The sequence below is a fragment of the Cimex lectularius genome, unplaced genomic scaffold (genome assembly GCF_000648675.2).
Source record: "Cimex lectularius strain Harlan isolate CLEC.00 unplaced genomic scaffold, Clec_2.1 scaffold126, whole genome shotgun sequence".
In the NCBI taxonomy this organism is placed as follows: domain Eukaryota; kingdom Metazoa; phylum Arthropoda; class Insecta; order Hemiptera; family Cimicidae; genus Cimex; species Cimex lectularius.
The window spans coordinates 1,260,689-1,278,693 of record NW_019392705.1 but is presented as its reverse complement, the minus strand read 5'-3'; the positions used below and the strand labels follow the sequence as shown (position 1 = coordinate 1,278,693).

Below are 18,005 nucleotides of genomic sequence, written 5' to 3'. Positions count from 1 at the left end.
TATAAAGGAACACTCGGGAACACCAAAACCTATCCTTTCCCCTCCGTGACGGAACAATCCATGTCTGATGATGAAAAAAACCAATATTTTTGCCCACACTCTAATGCGACACCTCCCATCCCGACGTGAACACTACTTCTAACGAAGCAGAGATTTATTAATACCTCCTTTCCTTTTTCTGTCAACCCCTCCCAAAGTAGCGCTCCTTCTGAAGTTAAACATATCCTTACTCGGTTGACGAATCGCAAGTCCCCTAGCTATTACCTCATCATGTCCCTAATTTTCCGTTAATTCCCTAAAAAAATCCATAATCTTACAATAGTATAGTCCGCACTACACACTTCCCTTTGCTCTGGAAATACACAAACATCATGTTTTTTCCTAAGCCCGGCAAACACAAACGACCACTAATTCGGTTTTCGCTCTCAACATTCCATAACCCCCAGCAGGTGCTTCGCGTTGTAGCTCACCATCCTTAGAGCGTAAAGAATACTAATGGGGACCTTCCTAGACGTGTCACAAGCGTTTGACGCACGTGGCATGAGGGTCTTCTACACAAACTAAAACGCGCCCTTATAAAGGACTACTCCAAACACTATCCTGTGGAGCGGGAGTGCTCGGACCACTCCTGTACAACCTCTACCCTCAGACACCCCAACTACACCCTCTACCGCCTTGCATCTTGGACAGAAGACACAGCCGTGCTATCCTTGATCCCGATCCTGCAATCTTCTCGGAGAAGCTCCAGACACAACTCTAACGAATAATCGAATGGATCAAATTTTGGATGATAAAAGTTAATAAAAATCAATGCACCCATGTTACATTTACCCTCAGAAGCAAAACCCCTCACACATTATTACTCAACTACATTCCTATCCTTAAAACCGACTTTGTACGCTACCTTGTCACACGATTAACCTGGAACCGATACTTACAGATAAAAAGACAGGAACTGAACAGGCGTATCTAATATTGTATCTAATTACATAATGTATATATTTGTATAGATGTTTTTTTTTATCAAGTGGACGGAGCACAATTATACCAAGAGGTGCTATGCCGAAAATTCCTCACATTGTATAAACATATGCTAACTGACAAATATTGTATGTCAACAAACAAACAAAACAACTTTTAACTCAATGGAACTAACCGATCTTGAGATATGACCATCTCATAGATTTATTATTCTTTGCATAATAATTTTTGTTATCTTATTTTTAAAAATTATCCACAGTTTCAAATTGATGTCGTGATGGACCTGGGCCTAACCTAATAATTCTCTCCACTCCCGTAAATAAAGTTTTAAATTCTGACCACGTTCAAAGAGCCCCTCTTTTGTCATGTTGATTCGCCCCCTTTTTCCTATAGCATCCTTGTCTCTCCTTCCGCTTTACCCTTAGTTTAAGAGAGTCACGTGTTTGCTCATCGAGAAAGTGATCGGCTCATAATTGACATCGGCGTTCGCAGGTTTTTCAAATTAGCTTTCCTTCTCTCGTTTGACGTCTTCAAAAGTCAAGGTAGACGTTTCTTGATTTGAGATGAGACACAGACAGAAGAGAGGGAATCCGAATGCGAATTATCAGAATAGCACGAGCCTTATAAACTTGTTGTGATGTTAATAGACGGGATTGGATAATTGACTCGAGCCGAGATTATTGTGGAACCGCTTCCAAATGCCTCTTGTAGGATTATTCGGCACAAAAGCCGGCCGCCCTTTGGAAGACATCTGAACCAATTTCAACTACCACTTTTCCCCGGTAATTAAATAACGACTCTAATCCATTAATTGAGTTGATTTTAATTAGATCCGAAGTCAACGCGTCGGGTGTTTCAAAGCGGTAAATCGCATAATTTGCGGAAACGCTTACATGCCATGTGATAGTTTGGGTGGAATTCTGATAGTCGGACATGATACGCGATGCACCGTGAACACGGATCAAATAACCGGCAATAATCGACTAAGCGATATGAACAGCCCTGAACAAGCAAGAAATATTGATGAATCCAGACTGTAATATCTGCAATCTAAAAGGTACTAGGTAAATTAGCATTGGTCAAGCATTTTAATAACAAGATTGCAAAAGCTAAATTCTCCCTTAACTTCTTTAATAGAATTATATGTAATAAAAATAAGCTTTTGTAACAAAACTGCAATTCAGTTAGATAGATTGCTTGTTATGTTCGGGGTTGTACTTGGTACAACGACTTATTGTACTTTCCTAGTTCTTTAGTTCAGAGCAATCGATTCGATCATTCTTTTAAGGAGCACTAAGCCATTGGATCCTCATTGCATCCCAGGTTATGTCTTCATTGAGCGGTTGTATCGCATTGTTCCTTCTTTTAAGGAGTACTACCCATTGGCTCTAGTTGCTACAATTCCTTTCTCTGGGAAAGGGATCCTTCATTATATCCCAGGTTAGGTCTTCATTGAGCGGTCGCTTTGCATTCTAAGACGATATGGGTGTCTTGTTTCTTCCTCCTCATTGCGTAACTGACAACTGAGACCATCATTAAATACACCCATCCGTGTACAATATCGTGGAAGTGATGAAACGTACGATGGACAAATTCAACGCACCACACAATTTATTTAGTTTAAAATTTAATCCATTAGTTAACCAAGAATACTGGCACTCAAGAGCAGAAGCATGCAAAAAGACTACTCCCAAAAACAACCCAATGAGAGAAAGAGGAAATCCTTCTTGACAGAAAACATGCTCCAGTTAAGTATCACCTTAAAAACATGGAACTATCAACAAATGGCCAATGTCAATTATGTCTAAAAGAAACAAAGCCGATTAAACATATCCTGTGCAACCGCCTTGCAATAGCTGGGAAAACCATTTTTGAACCATAGAAATCATGATACCCCTGAGAATAAGTTTTTACTTCATAAAAGAAACGAATATCTTCCAGAAAATCTATGTACCATCCTTAGGTACATAAGGCGTTGATAGTAGCAACTAAACGAATGAAATTTATTGTCATAATTACATGACGTTCGGGCTTCGTCCTTACAAGGAGAATTTTGCCTTGGTGTACCGTGCAGCGGAACCAATTTTTTTAAAAATTTGAATTATTTGTAATTGCCTTACGTTACTATAGCAGGTCTAACTCCAGACTGGAACGGTGTAAAGAACCACTTTTGTAAATCAAGATTTTCTTTTGTGCTACTTTTTTGACTCACGACAAAGGATTTAAAGTATTTAATTGCTAATTTACCCCGATTTACAAAATTATTTATGCGTTGAGAGAAATTCAGTTTTTTGTCTAAAGCTACCCTAAGTATTTACCACTTTCCGGCCAACATTTTTCCGCATTGATTTTTAGCATCCACCTTTTGCAAAAACTGTTAATGGATTTTATGCCATGGTTTAGATTTGTAACCGTGCAGCTGATTCGATATATAGAGAGCGATGTCATCATGTCACATAAATGAGGGCAATTTCTTCTCTATCAAAAAAGTATAGGGCCCAAAATTGATCCCTGGGGTATTCCAGTATTATGTTCATTGTGTAACCTTCAGGACAAGGAAGAGAGTGTGTATAATTTTGTGGAAATCTGTCTAATTTTAGCTAAACTCGGGCTTAAATACTTTTAAATTTAAGTATGCTAACTAGACTACCTAAACGGTTAATGCTGGAAAAATCTGTTCGATTTCTGAAAAAACGTATGGCTATAGGTAATTAAAAAGCAAAAATAGAAATAATAATAAATATAGATTTTCTCTCCAGACGATATTTACGACGGTCTAATGACAATGCTAAAAAATTTTAGATTAAAAAATGAATTCATACAATGCTAGAAAATTTTAGATTTAAAAAAAGAATGAATTTATACAATGCTAGAAAATAAATTATATTCTAAATTTTCTAAAATTTTCTAGCATTGTATAAATTCATTCTTTTTTTACATCTAAAATTGTCTAGCATTGTATGAATTCTTTTTTTTTTAACTAAAATTTTCTAGCATTGTATAAATTCTTTTTTTTAAACTAAAATTTTCTAGCATTGTATAAATTCATTTTTTTCACATCCTATATGTATTTGCAAAATTTAAACAATGTTTATAAATCCCAGGAAACTGAAGATGATGTCAATAAAGATAGACACATTGGCATGATAAAGAAAATGTTTTTCTAAAACGTACGTCATACCAGACCGCAACTCACAATCTAGAAATATCAAAAATTTAATCGACGGTGTACTTCTTTCGACATTTGTAATTTTTTATATGCAAGCACATCAAAAAATCAGATGAGGATATAAATCGGGCCTCTCGTGATCGTGTCTCATAAAGGGACGATATTCCCCCCAGGATAAAGGCATTTTCTCCTGTCACATTAATAACATTTAAGGGTAAATTTTACTAGATTTACACGAATTAAGAGTCGCGTCTCCCGGTCGGCTCAGGTAATGGACTAAACTTGTAAGCCGTTAAGTAACGGCGGAAATTACGACACACTTGCTAGACAGGAGTCGGGTCTACCCAGAAATAGAGGCATAGTTGTAACCACTAAGTACACCGGGGGAGGCGGCAAATCCGATATTTTTTCTTCTTCGGCCTACGCTCCCCTATTCGAAGACACTCTTTGTTGGGGTTGGAAATCGATCGGAAGTCGAGGGGAGAGCCCTCAGAGACTTGTTAACAGTTCCTCAAGAACCTGCGGACCATTTGTCCCCACAAGAGCTATATACACTGGGAATCACAGCCGATGACTTTTTCCCTCGACGTCATTCACAAAGAAAACGTCCTTTCTTTGAATTGTTTTCCATCAGTTCTCAAGGAATTTCCTCAATATATTACTACCTACCTCTGAAACTTTTTCTTTGGACCAAATACCCATCGGGTAAAAGAATCTCAAAACAAGGGCATATTACCTGTTAAACTGGATATTACATCAAACTTAAAACTGCGAGTTATATCCCGATTATATAATCCAACTTTCTTTCGATGCGTAGTCATAATTTAAAATGGAAGTGTATTTCCGGCTTTAAGCCCTATCAGTTTATCAGTTATCAGTTTACGTTCCATTAAGCGGCACTGGTCCGATTCAAAGCTACCGATTTTCTCTTCGTGAATAACTGATAAAGATTTGAGGATGCGAACATAAGGTTAACGGCCAAAATTCGAATAAAACATCGATAAGTTTTGAAATTTAACCGACCTACAATTTAGTTCAAACGGTCCAAATTAATGCTGAACTCGTTTCGGGTTCCTCGTGTCCTTTTATTTTAAATCCATCTAATTAAAATTCCGTTGGCATTCACCTTTGAATTCCCCTTGTCAAAGGGATGCCTGTATTTTATGACATTTTCAGATTCCTAAGTAGGGGGAGGAGCTCCGCCTTTATCTACATAAATGCATATTGCGACTGGGGGTGGCGAATATTTTATAAATTTCACTCCGACTCATAAATTTGCTAGCTTGTTAAAACTTTTGAAAAGAGGTGTGGCCAGAGACCTCATTTTAAATACAACTAGGTTGCATTTTGGAGTTCTTACTCGGAAAATTATTCTTCAACGGGCAATATGAAAATACAAATACATTAGATATTATCCTGCATTTTTTAATATTAATGTTGAGGAAGAAATCAGAAAGAAATTTTCATCACAACTTTGACAAAACACAAAGCTAGCTGCTAGGCTTCTTCACCTTTTGTCTATCTCTCAATTTTTATTACCTCTACCGACGACGTTTAACTGTTCCAAACTTATTAAAACGTCTAAAGTCAATTAAAATTCCCATTCATAATATTAAAACGATCACATAATCTAAGTTCAAGAGTTGTCGATATACCGTTGAAACTCCAACCATAAACGACGCTAAAATTATGTACATCTTAAAACTTACGATTGGTAAGTTCACCTTGACCTCACTTCATTCATGCCAATAAATACATTCACACAGAGTAAGCTTGTCCTAAGATAGTCTAATTGGTTCGACAGGTCTGTGGGTATTTGATATTCCACACTTAACCACTCACGCAACTAAATACATTCACAGAATCCTGTAGTCACCAGGTTTTATCACGCTAGTGATTACCCATTTAATTGTTACAAATTATACAAATCCACTAAATTGTATATGCCTTAAGAAGATTTAAGATGAACTTCATACTAGACTTTTACTTTATTTTATTTTTGTTAGCAGCAACTTTATGTTATATTCCAAGTTTAATATATAATCCAATCTTGAAAAATAGTCTTGATCCTCTGTATATGCCAGGTAGAGAAAGGTTGCTCGATGTGTCCCACCTTATTGAAGGGTGCAACTCCTTGGTTCTAAATAGAGAGCGTGTAAGAATGACACCTGATAGAAGAATTGTGCTTAAGCACGGCAGCGAGTTGGATTTTTGAGGAAACAGGGCTGTTTTATAATGTACAATACTGATAGTTTTGTGCGAGTGAATGTATTAATTAACCTGAATGCGAAGTATGAGAGGGCCTCTGGCGGAATGTTGATACCCTCCCAATCCTCTATTAAGTTTGGTTATATGCTGGGTGTAAAAAATGGAGTAGAATATGTCAACCACCCTGAAGGTATGTCAAGTAAATAGGAAACAATGAATTTAATGGACTGAGTGAGAGTAACTGGTTTTGGATCTAGGAAATGCATGCTGGGTACTGAAATAACCTAGCTGTTGATAGCACTCGGAGCCCAACCTCAGCGGCTGGACGTATAAGACCGAAGTCTGACCTCGGTGAGATCTGAAGGAAGAGAAGAGCCAGGAAAGACCCGAACACATACGAGACACCCGAGACTCCGGGGGGGGGGGGTGCCGAATCTGATACAGCCGTTCATGATGCGTTTCAGGCGCCTCCTCTGCCCCTCCGAGAGCCCAGTATGCCACACAACTGTCATCCAAGAAGGAAAAGATAAAAGAATATGCTAGGAGTTTACAGATGAAGAAAGGTAAGAGCAGCCGGGACCGACGGAATAGGTTGACGGCTTGGAGTCGATTGGTGAACTAGGAGTGGAACCACCAAAGAGTACTAATGGAAAAAGAATAGGATTCGAGTTTGGATAGGAGTGATGAGGACTCCCAACTGGAGGTGTTCATTCTCGAAACGTGCCGGTAATTTATTATAAATTACAAAAGCTGGAATTGTCGGTGGACTGCGCTTGAGCTTATATAAAACATTAATTAGTAACAAAGTCAACACTGAAAAGCCAACACATAATCTTTACGCTCTGACGTGGAATAATGCCCCTACTCTACCTATATGGCATACCCGGGATGGGTGATTCTCGAGGCCTCGAGTCTTGATCCTCTCCCCATTTCCATTTTTCAACAAACAACATTTACCATTAAAGAAGACAAATTAATCTTCATTTTACTTCTTTATTTATTTGTTTTTAATTCAATTAAGCTAAAAACCAATCTTCAATAATAATTCTTCAAGAAGCAGTTTTACGATAAGAAAGCAGAGGCATAAGCGGTAAATAAATAGGTTTTGTGAGCCGATGGCTTGTGGGGTTGATTAATTTCTCGCCATTATGACAGTTATTAAGAACTGAGGAAAAAGAGCCTAAAGGAGAGAAAAGCGGAGAAATTGTAATAAGACAAAAGCAATTAACTTTTAGAGGAGGGGTTACTTAGACCGACTCTTTTCATATTTAAAGGATTCCATTGCAAAACCGCTTAGGTAACCGAGAAAAAAAAGTAAAGGGAAAAAAGGCTAAATGCAAATTTTTAAATACACTTCCGCCATCTACCATCGGAGAGAAAAGTTTAATTTCAACCTGCGAAATGACATTAAATCTCAGGTCAGTAAGTAAAAGGTAATTTAAATTTTACACCAATCGGCTATTATAAAATAAAGGACGGAGCCAAGAAATGTTAGCAGAATGCATAGGTATTCCCATCCTGTATAAAATACATAGGTCCCAGAATCAGAGTTAAAAAAATGGTGGTGGGCAATTTTTTCTTGGTCTGCCAATATAAGCATTGTTCAAGCTTGGCTTACGTATAGAGAGAGAGAGGAAAACTTCCACTAATTTATTCGAATTGCACATTAAACGTGTCATACTTTGCAGCATTACGGTCTGCCTAGTCTCAGAATCGTCCTATAAGAAAAGACCGATTTGGTCATCTGATTAAAAAGAGGGAAAGCAAATATTGTGTTTGCGTGCAATGTAAAGGAAGGGGTCCTTACTACCATAAATGAAGGTAACATTACATCCTGATTACATCTGAACTCCCAACTGCCCAGCCGCAACTATAGTTGCGTGCCGATATGTAGTAAACAAAAAAAAGTTAAAAAGTTTAATTAAGCAAATATATTAATTTTTATATCATGTACAAAAAACGGTGATCAACTGAATGTGGCACGTATATATTTGAATGGCGAAAATAATATGGGTATCTTGTTTTTTATGTACTCGTTATGCTGCAACCATTGTGGTAATTCCGTTTTTGTCCTTTTTGTACGTCGTGGTTGTGTGTGGGGCGAGTCGTGTAGTTCGATTTTCCGTCTACCCTAAATGTCTTGGGTATGTTCTTTGTATGTCTTTTATTTGTTCGCCCTGCCTTCCCTATGTATTTTATGTATTTTTCTGGCTATTGGCATGTAATAGTGGATATACAATTTTTGCCTAGTGGGTTTGTTGTCTTCAGTGCGGTTTTGATACTGAGTCTTTTGTTTATTAGTTGGAATAATTACAAATACGATAAAAATGTTTAAAGCCTTTATCGTATCGACTAAAATCAACTTAAAATGACATACTAACACTGTGATCATAGGCATACCTAAATAATCGATAATCAATTTTAATTATCAGGTTTTCCTCCTTCGTTGTCTTTTTTACCACGTATTATTTCTGTAAATTGAAACACGAATAATGAATAATTAAGCGTTTCATCAATAATTAAGATAAGCTTTTGGCATACATAAAATACATTTGGTAAAAGAGATGCGTACGGAATAATTTATGAAAATGATTTCACTGATTTCAAAGAGCTGGTCTAACTCAAAAATTGAAGATAAACCCAAATCGGGCGATAAATCATTTTTATGGCCTCGGCTGGCCTAATCGGTTTTTAAAAACAGGCAAACAGAGATGGGGGCTCGCAAAAGGCTGGATCCGTTGCGGCATAAACTCCTTTCCAGTTCTGACAGGCTCGTCATTTATTTAGTTAACCTTTATTTACCTAAAGCCTTTTTTTCCCGGGACGAATCCCTTAACGCGATCGTTTTTTCTATCCGAGGGGGTCGAAAGTTGATGCAGGGCGCACAATGGAACTCCTAAACTCTCCTGCTGTTCCCATTGTCATTTGGCACAAAAGATCGGCCCTTCGTTACCTTCGCATACGTCTTCCGGATCAATTTAAGGAATTTAAACAGTCTTTAGCTAACCCCTACAACCAATAATCTGATAAAAAGTGGTGCAGATTGGATAATTATGCTACTCTAATGAACATGTAAATAAACTATCTTTTACATATATGCGGATGCGGACTATTTATCCAAATTCGCCAGATTTGATTTATCACCAAATAGTTTTTGCAAAATCAAATGAAATATAAACTGAAATAGATCCAAAATCATTTCGTTCGTTCGCTTATATTTTTTTTAAACAGCCATACAAACAACTGAAATATTACGTAGGTGTACTATATTATGATTTTTCTCTGTCCATATTTTGTCAGTTGTTTTCACATCGCCTCGAACAAACGTTCTGTTCTCGCCTGTGCAGTTGCTTTCATGTGGCCAGTACGCACGAGCGTCTGCAATTGCCTTCACAGTTGCTTTCAAGTCGCTTGTAGGCTTGATCGTACCTTCTGTTCTCAGATGTGCAGTTGTTTTCAAGTGGCCAGTACGCACGAACTTCTGCACTCGCCTTTGCAATTGCTCCCACCCAAGTCACTATACGCATGAACATACGTTCTGTTCTCAATGGCTTTCATGTCGCCAGTACGCACGAACTTCTGTTCTCTCTTACGCAGTTGTTTTCAAGTCGCCTGTACGCACGAACGTCTGCACTTGACTTCGCAGTTACTTTCAAGTCGCTAGTAGGCTTGAGCGTACCTTCCGGTCTCACATGTGCAGTTGCTCTCAAGTCGCAAGTACGCACGAACGTACCTTCTGTTCTTGACTTTCCAGTCATTAAGTTAATTCAGCGATCCATTGGTACATGCGAACGCACCATTTTCAGCAGGATATCGCTACGTTCGGATTATCCTAGTTTGTCTTTTGCCATATATAGTCTTTGAACACATGTTTCAGTATTTAGTAAAATCTGGCAGAATTCCATTTTTTCATATAATAAATCTTATACTTACTAGAGAAATAGATTTTTTTTAAATCAAGTTTGAGTCCTTCACTCAACTACTAGCACTTATTCCCTGCTAGAGTAGATATATATTACATTCTATCGCCCCGTCTACATTGCGCTAACTACGGAACAAATAAAAAATACCAAGAGAACCCTCTATTGGCAAAGTTATTTCGAAAATTTGGATATATTAATAAATAAAGGAAACCATTAACGCAGGTTTCATCGATGCCAATGTCAGAACCTTTTTATATTCAATAAATGTAATGGTGAATAATTAACAAATATATTTTTAGTTGTTCTGGTTTACCGAGTCTCTCTATTACAAGCCCCTATGTATTCTATTTAAGGGGGTTTATTTATTGTTTGCGCGACTAGGATATTGGGAGTATCCTGTCTCCGAGGGCGGATCAGACAAACATTTCCTTTCAAAAGTCGACGGCACACATTTCCGGCTTATCCGGCTGAGGGGAGATCGTTTTATCAATATCTCATCTTTTCCGGCCTTCTCCAAAAATCTGACTTAACTAAATTCAATTATTATTCCCGTTCGGTTCTTTGGCTGTCTTATCGTATGGCATAGTTAAATCTATTCTTTCAATGTTGAACGATAAACTTGTTTGGTCGTTTAAGATAATATTTTAGTCACAAGGTTATCTTCAGTGTTCCCCTCCCTTCAAAATGGCACCATCTGCTGGTACACTGACGGAGAACGCAGGAAGGTGCGGGGACGGGAGTCCCGGAAGAAAATACTCAGAACCCACAGCAACATACACCAGTATCTTCCAGGATGAAGTTTATATTGAGAGATGTACCCAGTTCAACTTGAACAAAGGGTACAAAAACAGAATATAGCCATCACGTCAGATAGCCAAGCAGCCATTAAAAACTAAACTAAATAGATTGGTTGGGCAAAATAACGACTTCCTCTGCTGGGTCCCAGGACATGTGGAAGTAGACGACAACGTCCCTGGAAATACGTGCTGCTATATCGCTGATAGGTCCTGAGGCCTTCTAAGACAACGGATACACACTATCAATGACTTAGACAAAAAGACAAATTGAAAACGACGATACAATTGAATTCCCTCACTGGACATGTACTATCTAAGAACCTTCTAGCAAAGTTTGAAAGGAAAGAAACAACAGAATGTACCAAAGGAAGCAGGAAAAACTGCGAATCCTGAGAGGATTCTTGACAGGTGCAGACTGAATGGGCATTTGAAGAAGATTGGTATAGCCCAATAATGTGTAGATTCTGCGAAAAAGCAGATGAACTAACACACCTAACAAACTGTGGTGATACACTTGCCCGCTGGAGGAAGTGTTTTGGGACATACAACGCAACCGTAGAAGAAATCCAACCACTAATCAAATTTGGCTAAGACTCACCGGTATGCTGTAAGTACAGAACGGGGCATACAATAGCTCTCAAAGGGCACATTATTCACACCGAATATGACATTTACACCTACCTATCAATCAGTCTTGATTTGATCAGTTTGGCCTTTTAATTAAATCAGTCGTGTCCTTTTATAAGTTTTTCAGAACTGGAATAGTCCTTAGTTAACTTTCAAAAGGACACAGTTCACTAAACAAAACCTGATGGATGTAGATATATGTTCATGCGTATTTGTGTTCTGCGCCCTTTAACATTTATTGTATAACCTGTTCTGTACTCACATACACCGATGATCCAAATACAGCAAGGAATTTGATTATTAGTCATGCATTTCTACGACGGTTATATTCTCCACAGTACTTTCAGACCAGTCTGTTAATAGATGCGTTGGGGTTCTGTACGTACTATTTGGTTTTTGGCACTTGACGCCAACAAATTTCCCATACAATCTACAGTACCCCACCAAAAATAACCTACCTGTAAAGATACGTAATCTCTTCCTGCTTCCTTTTGATACATTAGGTAGTTCATTTCTTTCTAAATCTCATGAGGGTTATTTTTGGATTGTTTGTATCCAGTGAGTTCCCATTCTTTCATTACATTCACCTAGTTTTCTTTCCTAAGATGGTCGTTGTCAGTAAAGTTTGTATGATAAAAGCCTCTTTACTCCTGATTTTCTGCATACCAGTCTGCATTAACTCCCGTTTCTGCTCTATCAGGAATTTTTATTTGAATTTTTTATCAACATCTGCCTTCCGTTCTTCGCGAAGATTTTGATTGCTAAATTTTATGCGGGAAGATATTGGAGCCTGTAGTATGGATCCGTACCACAAAACGGTTCAGGACCTACGGTGCAGCAGCCCCTTTCCAAGGGTATTCGCTTCTTCGTTCCCCTCTGCACCTGCGTGTTATGGGACTCAGTTGTAATTGTGTTTTGCGAGCTTAATCTTAGTTTGGTTTTCAATTTAGTTGCTGGCTATCTGACATACTGCTATATTGACACTTTTACGATAATACAACTTCTAACTGTAAATCTGTACAAAACCACCACTAGATACGGCTCAAAAGTGTCCCAAAGAACAAAATGCCTAATGTGTTCTAAAATAATTAAACTTCATAATTTGATTTGGAGCCCGGACGAGGCCAATGTCATAATCTACGAACAGATTTCGTTGTCCATTGTTGGAATTTTTCTGGTCTAAACGAGAGGTGATGCCATAGTTCAAGAAATAATTAACTATTAAAGAACGTGCACATTCCTTGAATTTTACAATGAAATCCCTCAGATTCTGAAAGCCTGAACCGTATTTCTTTTCATTTGATTTACAAAGAAAAATTCCTTCATGGTTAGTTGCTTTTAAGAGAGACTGTTTCAAGTATAATCCTAATTAGGTTATCGGGGGGCCGCGGTAGCCGAGTGGTTAAGGCGTCAGACTCTCGGCTATTAGATCCCGCGGTCGTGGGTTCGATCCCCACCGTCTCTTCTGGGTTTTTTTTGACGCCTTAGGGGACCGGTGGCCGCAATTGAAAGAAATTGACACGGCACTCATCAATGGAAGGGACGGGATCGGATCTCAGTGACCCTGAATTTGGTCCCAACCCCCTTCAAAAATGAGTTTCTTCGATGGAAGAACACCGGTACAACGGGGGCTCAAGTTCACATTTGTGTTGCGAGCCCTCCCCCAAAATATGGAGCCGGGGATAAAGTACAATAAGCTGTACAGCTCAGCTGCAGTACTCAGGAGGGAACTCCTCCAGTCCCTGGTACCCATAAAAAAAAAAAAAAAAAAAAAAAAAAAAAAAAAATTAGGTTATCAGAGAAACATCCGTTTATATGCGAACCGTGAGAAATCAAAGTTTAAAAAAACAACTTAATTTAATAGAAATTACATCAACTATTGAGAAACGTTGATTGGAATGTGTCGTGGAAATGGGATGGAAAGTCAAACAGCTCAACAAAAAAAAGCGGGAGCTATCGATTCGAATCTTAATGAACACGAAAGCTTGACATTAAACAAAATATATATATATATAAAGAAGATTAATGTAACCTCGCCTGTCACCCTTACAAAGTGACACACACACCTGACACTAGGTTGGGAAAATTTACTCGCGCTAATGCAATCAGGCTTACAATTCGTAACCGACAAAAGCTAAAAAAAAAATGCACGATCTTCTTCCTTTCGAGAGATTCATTTTAATTGTGTTTTAATGACATCCGGCGAAAGCTATAAAAATGGTCTATCTCACATGTACCTACAGCACATGTTATGAAGTAATGATTGTTGAAACTTCTCTTGGGATTCAAATGGAATGGAAATCGTATTGTAAAGTAGTAAACCAATAAGAGTTTATTACAAATTAATAGGTAATAAGTTAATTAAGTTAAGTGTAAGCTGTCACTGCTGACAAATCTACCGAGTTAAATAGCCAACTATTGACATTAGGATATATGATTTAGAAGCTAATTATTTTAATCTTCATAGTATTGCAACATTTATGTTTTTCATTACAACGTTGTTGTTTTAATACATTTCTAGCAACTTATCCGAAAAGCCAAATAACAACTCTCTAAGAACTTTTATTATCAATGATTTCATGATTTCCCAGTTTTCTGAAGACGTACTGGTTCGCTGAAGATTCTGAAGGCTTCGTGTGTAATCAATTCTCAAAGACATTACTGACCCAACGTTGGAGTATCCTATCATTTTGATCTGACTACCCTTGATATGGCACAATTCAACCCAATGTTATTAACAAGTTAGGATAAATTCTGGATATGACTGTACGTTTGGTGTTTATCAAATGGACCGTTCAGCCCTTTTAAGATCATCGATTTCATCTGATTACAAAGCAAAAATATTTTGATAAGGAACGAGGTCAGTGTTATTCAACACATTGACTTATGCGTCTGTGAACATTTTTTTCTATTGCATTACACATTTGTTTAATACAAAAACCCGGTGATTTACACAATAAATGGAACAAAATGTTGAAGATAAGTAAAATTATTTATCACTAAGTAGTGGAGGCTATGATTTCAATGAAACTTTTTTCAGTGATAGTAGGTCGAAAAACATTAGATACGTGTCCTATGGTTTTGTCCAATGGGCACAAAAACCAAGGAAAAAATGTTTAGTGCTCTAATTGGCCATATTAATCAATTAATTATTCTTTTTATGTAAGGTCTTGGATGAGATGAAGAAGTCAGTGCCACGAGCGGGATTCGAAAAGTCACGATAGCTCAAGTATTTAGACTAGCGGCGTATTGTGACAAAGGTCGTGGGTTCGAATTCCGCTCGTGACACTAACTTTTTCATCTCAACCAAGACCTTATATAAAAAGAAAAAATAATTAAAATATTTTAGGTCTAAAAGACCAAAAATTACGTTCACGAAGGTGCCACTGCTCACAGCTCCCTCGATCAACTCGAATGAAATGTTAAGAGATGTTAGTCGTCCCCTAAAATTTCATTCAATTTCAAGAGTGCTTTGAGCAGTGGCAGCTTTGTTAAGGAAATTTTTGGTCATTTTTTCACATAAATTTTTTCTTGCTTCCTGGTTGGGCAGAACCTTCGGACACGTGTCTAATATTTTCAACCTAGTATCAATTAAAAAAGTTCCTTTGAAATCAGTGGCCTCCCCTTGTAAGTATTGGAAAACAGGTCGATTTGTCAGCCTAGAAAAATATGTTCCGGGGTCTCACTTTGAGCAAAAAGACACATCATCATTATGATCCGACGATTCTGTAAAAACTGCACAAATCTTTGTATGCCAGTGATTTAATTACTTGAGGTAATAATCAAGATGCATATTTTTTTCCTACCCCTGGATTTTACAACTATAACAAAAATTGTACTGAACAAAGCATTCTGGCACTAGATTAATAAGAACTTCGGTGATATTGACCAACTCATGTACCGTAGCGGTGCCCTTTTAAGATATACTGTTTACAAAGTTTAGCTAAGAACGTTATAAATCAAGTTTTATAATCGTACTTTATTGAGCCAAATAAGCTTTGTTTTACTTCTACTACTATGTACAAATATAAAATTGCTAGAAATGTTGCCCTCCTGACGAGGTCATTAGTGTGTTAAACAAATATTACGAGCCCGTACGATCCGGGTATGGTCTGGTGGCAAAGTTTCCCGGATGGGTACAATTATTGTCATTAAGCATTGGACAAGTCGATTTATCCCAAAAAAGCCAAATCCCTCGGTCACACTTCGAGCTAAAAGACAAAGGAGGGAAAATTCGAAAGGTAGGTTGAGATGGGAGGTTGGTGTCCGATTGGATGAAGTCACGATAGCTCAAGTGGTAGAGCAGCGGCGTATTTAGCCGAAGATAGTGGGTTCGAATCCCGCTCGTGACAATGGCTTTTTTAATTCAACCAATACCTTACATAAAGATTAATTAACTAAAAGACAATGTTTAAATATCAAACCTTTCTATTATGATTCGATGATTCAGTCAATATAGTATAAGTCATTATGCCAGCGAATTATTCCTTGAGATAGTACCCATGCAGTATTCTACAACTATGGCAAATATTGTTCAGAATATAATACATTTATTCTAGTTGATATTGACCGACCTCCGTAGTTTAAATTGATGTATTGGATCTTCTTGAGATCATTTTAAATTGCAACATGACCTCAAGAAGATCCAACACATCAATATAATACATTTAGGCACTAGATTGGTATGAACTTGATGATGGTTTGATTAATCTTGCACTGATTTAGCGCTTTCCTTTTAACAAATACTTTCTATAAAGTTTAACTTAGAAACTTAAATTTTAAACTGCTAAACATCAAGTTCTATAATTAATTTTTGATTGTCTATACTTTATTGAGCCAAATAAGCTCTGCTTTACTTTTCCAACTATTATTATTGTTGTGCTATGTTAAATGTATGCTTCCTTGAATTGTCATCCTCCTGACGACGTCATTAGTGACATTAATTGTCTTGTACGAGAATAGTAAATAATAAGTATGCAGTCGATCAGAAGATATTTGATGCCTACAACCAATAAATACCCTCAAGCCATCATATTACATCAAATATAACGTGAAACTGGTAAAAATTATAGCTCACAGCCGGTCTAGTGGTAAAGTTTTCCGGATAATTATAATTTATCAATAATCATTTGTGTTTAAAAAGATAGATAATCGACTACTATTTTACTCACGATTAATCCCAGTACGTCTGGATAAAGAAACATAAAAATTCAACTTTGATTTGCCAAGCTTTCGAACTATTTTAAGGTCATCGTCGGGGAAAAACAATCTTAAAGATGTCTACACATTGAAATAATTAAGTTTTTAATATATGGTTTCAAATTTCTTTGAAGACGGACTCAGACCCAACATTTCCAAGATGAGCCAAGTAGTAAAAACAAACTTATGTCAATTTGATGACATCTTTAAGATTGTTTTGTCCTCATGATGATCTTAAAATATGGCGAAAGCTTGGCAGATAATTTAATGTTTTTTCATCCAGACCATACTGAGATCAAGATTATTCCGGATTAAGCATTACAAGTTGATTTGTTCCCCCCCGGAAAAAAACGCGGTCTCTCTTTATGCTAAACAGACAAAGCAGTTTAAAATGTCAATTTTGTTATGTTTAAATCAAACATTTCGATTGCACAATATGATCTTTATGGTCCGTTGATACTACACACAACGATGATACATCGTTGTAGTACAGAAGCAAGCACATATTTTGTTCATCTGCCATAAACAATTTTTGCATCTGTACTTTATTGAGCCAAATAATCTCAATTACTTTCTTTCAATATACTTACCAAATCTAACTAACTAAAACGCACCACGAAACCATGACGACCATTGTACTGAATGTATAGTGCATTTAGGCACTAGACCTTGGTGAAACTGGCAATAGAGTACCTATAAAATTTGACTTAGTTTAAATTTTAAACTGCCTAAAACCAAGTCGTATAATCAGTTTTTATTATTTGTACTTACTGAGCCAAATACTTAGTTTTACTTCGACCAACACGCACCACAAAACTATGAAAAATATTTTATTGAATCTACAATGCTTTTAGGCACTAGACCTTAGTGAAACTGGCAAACCTGTACCTATAAAATTTGACGTAGTTTAAATCTTAAACTGCTTAAAATCGTACAATCAGTTTTTATTATCTGTCATTTATTGAGCCAAATAAGCTCCGTTTTGCTTCAACTAAAACATACAACAAAACCATGGCAAATATTGTACTGAATCTATAGTGCTTTTAGGCACTAGACCTTGGTGAAACTGGCAATCCTGTACCTGTGAAGTTTGACTTCGTT

General features: G+C 37.2%; 1 protein-coding gene across 1 annotated transcript in view; it reads right to left on the bottom strand.

The window, feature by feature from the left end:
- Nucleotides 1-18,005, bottom strand: part of LOC112126686 (sterile alpha motif domain-containing protein 5-like) — a 160,069-nt gene that overhangs the window by 140,273 nt on the left and 1,791 nt on the right. The gene's annotated exons all lie outside the window — the stretch shown is intronic.